This window comes from Helianthus annuus, chromosome 5 (assembly GCF_002127325.2).
Source record: "Helianthus annuus cultivar XRQ/B chromosome 5, HanXRQr2.0-SUNRISE, whole genome shotgun sequence".
Classification (NCBI taxonomy): domain Eukaryota; kingdom Viridiplantae; phylum Streptophyta; class Magnoliopsida; order Asterales; family Asteraceae; genus Helianthus; species Helianthus annuus.
In genome coordinates, this window is record NC_035437.2 from 175,906,440 (window position 1) to 175,912,439 (window position 6,000).

The following is a 6,000-nucleotide window of genomic DNA, read 5'->3' on the forward strand; positions in this document are numbered from 1 at the left end:
CTTTTACGTCTTTATTTTTATTTACGTGTCGCTATAAACTTAAGTTGATTTATATTTCGACATAATTTTTTTTGTCTTTTCTCAAGTTTCAGCATTCACACTGACAACCTTTTTACTTTGTAAATACTGTTCTAATCGAGTTTTCCAGTTGATGTAAGACACGTGTCGACATACTTTTGTATCGGATCAAAAATCGGGTCGCTCCGCCGCGAAGCGCGGGTGTAACACCCTAGTTTCATTTAAAAGACTGAAAGTTCTAGAGTTAAATTTCATTTTAGTGCTTGTGGTTTGTGCCATTTTGTTTGTTTATTCAAAATGTTTCATTTTTCATTTGTGAGTCTAAAAAGGTTTCATCGTTGTCATTTTAGTCCACTGGGATAACTTCATCCATTTTTTCTGTTAATGAGAAGGCCAATTCGGTCATTTTATATGACTGAATTGCCCTTCTTGTTAACATAATTACATATAAAATGGCCGAAGTGCCCCTATCGTTAACAGAAAAAATAGATGAAGTTAACCCAGTGGACTAAAGTGGCAATGGTGAAATATTTTTGGACCCACAGGTGAAAAATGAAACATTTGGATTAAACTGGCAAAATGACTCAAACCACAGGGACTAAAATGGCATTTAACTCAAAGTTTTATTTTTATTTTTTTATATATTTTGTTAAAAATTTTATAGACATTCAAGTTAAACGTGAAATAAAAAAAAAAGTATTTTTTGCATATAGTTTATGCAGCCATGAATGAAATACATTTTTTTTTTTGCCTTGCAAATCATACAGGAAACAATTCTGGGAGTAGATAATAGGCTAATAGCCAGGGCGGACCTGGCTTTGTTCCAGGCGTAGCACGGGCTACGGTTTAACTTTTTATCAGTAGTGTAAATTTTTTAAGGCAAATTGGAAATAAATAATCCTAACTCACTGTTATTGGCCAATAATAATCCCAACTCATTTAATCACCAATAATAATCCGAACTATTCACTTTTGTTTGTAAAATACTCCCACGTTAAAAAAACACTAACTAGGTTAAAATATTGCTGATGTGGCATAACATGTGTGGACTGACGTGGCTGGTTAACATCTTACCTGTGTATAAAATGATTATCAGCCTCATTTGCACACACAATCGCACTATCCTTCAAAACCCTAATTCTACAAATTGGGCAAATTCAGTCGATTGTGTGTGCAAATGAGGCTGATAATCATTTTACACAAGGTAAGATGTTAATCAGCCACCACGTCAGTCCACACATGTTAAGCCACATCAGCAATATTTTAACCTAGTTAGTGTTTTTTTAACGTGGGAGTATTTTACAAACAAAAGTGAATAGTTCGGATTATTATTGATGATTAAATGAGTTGGGATTATTATTGGCCAATAACAGTGAGTTGGGATTATTTATTTCCAATTTGCCTTTTTTTTATTTTATTTTTTTTTATTTTTATACAAAGGACACTCCTTAAAAATTTTTTTGCAAACCAATAATAAGTCAAGCTAGTGATGATGAATACAAACCAATAATAAGCCCCATTAGAAGGTAAACAATAAGCCCAAATAACTAAATAATAATCCAAATAACTGAATAGTAGCCCAAGATTGAAGGTAAATATTTTTGAGATACCTCTAAGTTAATATTCTAGTTCCGCTACTGCTGATACTTACACCAAGCCACTATTCTTTAGACCCACTTTTATTCCCGTTAAATGCATGACACATAAAAATTTATTTCAACGTTTCAATAACTACATTACCTTGTCAAAAGGGTTGTGTGCAGGGCCAAATGGCACGCAATTAACGGCTAATATGCAGGGGCGGATCTACCTGATTAGGGGCGGGTTCACGCAAACTTACTCGGTTTTAAATTTTTATATAATAAATATTAAGGCTGCAAATGAACCGAACGAACACGAACAAGACCTTGTTCGTGTTCGTTTGTTAAGAAATATATGTGTTCGCGAACCGTTCACGAACACTTATCGAACGGGATTTTATGTTCGTGTTTGTTTGTTAAGGAAATGAACTTGTTCGTGTTTGTTTGTTAATTTTAGGCAACGAACAAAAACGAACGTTCATCATCATCATCATCATCATCATCATCATCATCATCATCATCATCATACTCAGTAAATCCCACCAATAGCAAAGCTAAGGTAGGGTCTGAGGAGGGTAAGATGTAGACAACCTTACCTCTACCTCGTAGGAATAGAGAGACTGCTTCCAGTGAGACCCCCGACTCGATAGTAGTTTTGCATCAAGCCTTGGACATAAGGCACATAACACTCGGCAATTGAGACAACTACCGATTAGTGCATGTACTCCCTTGTCTTTCGGCTATCAACGCCACCACATGATGCATGATTAACCGTCCTCAGCTTTTAACGTTATTTTCACGAAATTAGTAAAATAACGTTAAAATTAGTGCACTTTCACTTTTGCCCCCAATGGCCCACACATATATATATTATATGCGCATACCGCAAGCGGGGCGCAGAACAAAAACGAAAGTTGACGAACACAAATGAGCACAAACTAATATTCATGAACATGAACACAAATGAAAACAAATGAACACAAATAATCGTTCATGAACAGAATATATAATACACTGACACTTATTAGATATTTAGTTTTTCGGAATTTTGAAGTATTTAAAATAATATAAAAACTAAAAACACTACTGAACTATCGAACACAAACAAACATTTTACTGAACGTTCACGAACATAAACGAACGAACACGACCTCTGTTCATGTTTGTTCATTTAACTAAACGAACAAAATTTATTGTTTGTGTTCGTTTGTTTATTGTTCGTTTGTTTAATAAACAAACAAACACAAACGAACTTCCCGCCGAACGGTTCACGAACTGTTCGCCGAACGTTTGGTTCATTGACAGCCCTAATAAATATGGTGTGAACACATAAATAAAATGTGGTATGAATCTATATACAAAACTGAAAATGGCTCCATGGTTAAACCTTCACCTTTTAAACAAATGGTTTTGAGTTCGATCCTGGCAACAGGTGCTTTTTTCTTAAGTTTCTTTTTTTTTAAATGCTGAAACCCAAAGTAAGCTTTTATTAATTTACCATCGACTAACATTAGACACGCCCGTCAACAATCTCTAGCTCAGCTGGTGGGTTGGCTGGTTGTCTCCATTGGAGGCGCCGGTTCGATCCCTGGCTGCTGCTGCAGGGTGAGACATCCGGGTGAAGGCTCGGCTCGGGATTCATCCCGGGTTCGAGTCCAACGGGGGGCGAGGGTTTACCCATTCCACGGGGTTCCCGCGTATCAGGGGTGTGCTACGCTTTCTAGCGGTGGTCGAGTAGTCGGCCTTTGGACATAGCTCCGAAAGGGTGTGCTTACACGTGGAAAGCAGTTAGCCGTTCAAAAAAAAAAAAACATCAGACACGCCCCCATTATGCCATTCAAACACAACTTGTCCATTGATTCTATAATATGATGAATCTATTTTAAATTTGTTGAAACTTAAATAGTTGAATGATTGTGTGAAAATGTAAAATTGAATTAGATGTGAAATATAAAAGTAAATGATTTATTGAAACTTGAATAGTTAATAGTTGACTTCTTATATTTATGTATGATGATGATGATTGCCCAAAAATCGTTCAACATATTTTTATTACTATTATAATTTGGTTTACATTAAATCCGTTACATGTAATTGCAAATCTTTTTGTTTTGATAGTTGTAGTCATTTACTGATCTTTAGTTTATGATATATGCATCAATCAAATGCATACTCCTAGTTTGTATATGTCTGCCAAAGTACTCTTGGAGGAACATGTAAGCAATAGTGAAAGATTCCACAACTTAGTATAGAATTAATTTTACGCTCAATACATATAAAAACAATGAAATATAAGCATCAGTAAGAGATGAATATATTTATACATGGATTGTTACCCATGAAGCGAGTTTGGTTAAGAAGAGTCGATAGTTCTTTGTCTTGTAAATGTAAGCATTTGCTAATTGTATGATATTTTTATTATACGATGAATTTTACCTGATTCGAACTGTCGAACCGATCCGAAAACTTTTTATGTCCCATGAAACATCTCAAAACAATGAACCCACGGGTAAAAATCATGGATCCGTCACTGCTAATATAAATAATATTCGCTTTGTATCTCCATCAGTGACATATAAAGTTTGTTATAGTCACATCATTGGTATGATTGCCACCAGGTTTCCTAGCGTCTCGCCTTTGTTTTACAATTTTATTGTCAGTAATTCCACAAACACCCGAGTGAGCAAAAGAATTATAGGTGAAGAACAACTCGATCGTTGCATTGGTTTTTCAAAGGGACCACCTGTTGCAACAATTGGATCACAAAAAAAAATCACAAAATCTAGTTGTTTGTTTGTGTTTGTGATCCGATTGTTCCAATACCACCTTGGTTTTGGGGCTTATCTGTCAACATAATTTTATAGATTAAATATTTTTTTACACCGATAATCAAAAGGAATAAGATATAAGAGACAAATCTAACACCTTTCTCTAATAACACAATAAAACTTAGGGTGGAGGTATAGAGGTCGGGGAGTTGTGCGGGGAGGGTATGTCACCGATCGGTGACTATACCGTGGGTTTGGGGGAAATCGGTGAGGAGGAGAGAGGTTGTCGTTTTCGGTGAGTGTTCACCGATGTGTTTGAGAGGAGAGGAGAGAGGAGAGACCAATCAAGTGTTTTTTTTTTTTTTTTTTAATTGAGAGGTGTTTGACTATACCCAGTGATTGAGTGTAAAATGGGGAGTAGACATGGCATAATATTATTGGGTAGGATTTCACTCAAACACCCTAAGTTGTTTGACTATACCCTCCACCCTTATGTATTTTGATGATTAAACTTAGGGTGGAGGGTATGGTTCAATCACTCTAGGGTGTTTAAGTCATTCTCTACCCAATAATAGCATGCCATGTCAACTCCCCATTCAACTCCCTATTTTACACTCAATCACTAGGTATGGTTCAAACACTCCTTAATTAAAAAAAAAATTGATTGGTTGTATCTCTCCTCTCTCTCTCCTCTCAATCAATCCACTCAGTCATCGGTGACTATACACTGATTCTCCCAAGTCACCGAACACCGAAATATGGGCGGTGTGGTTCACCGATCGGTGTATGCCATCCCCGAAGGAGGTCACCGCAACCATACCGAGTGCCCTTACAATCATATGATTTTATGAGCACAACTCACGGGCACGGCTCTACACTCACAAAACTAATTTATGTTAAAGCCATGTTTGGCTTAGCTTTCAAAATAACTTAACTTTTTGGAAAGAGTAAACTGTCATTTTGGTCTCTGAGGTTTGGTTACTTTTGCCACTTTAGTACAAAACTCAAATCTTTTGCATCTGGGTCCCTGTGGTTTCAGTTTTATTGTCATTTTGGTCAAAAAATGAAATCAGGTCATACTTGTCTTATAAAATCCTGCAATTTTGTCATTTTCCTCAGAGGCAAATCAGGTCATATTTGTCTTATAAAATATGGTATTTATTTATAAAAAATAAATGATCATTTTGCCCCTGCGGAAAATGACAAAATAACAGGATTTTATAAGACAAATATGACATGATTTCATTTTTGGACCAAAATGGCAATAAAACTGAAACCACAGGGACCCAGATGCAAAAAGTTTGAGTTTTGGACTAAAGTGGCAAAATTGACCAAACCACAGGGACCAAAATGACAGTTTACTCTTTTGAAAAAGTTAATAAGTCACAATGGAGTGACTTATTGACTTTTCCCCTCACAAAATAGTTTCGCACAAACATTTTTTAACTTTTTAAAAAGTCAATCAGCTAATAAGTCACTAAAATAATCAGTCCCAAACACCCTAAATATACGACTCACATACTTTTGATCAAAACCAAAAGAAACATGTAAGAGCATTCACATCCAAGGCATCATATTCTCAGTGTGGTGTTTTAAAATATAAAAAGTATAAAAAGTGGTTGTGAGTGGAGGAG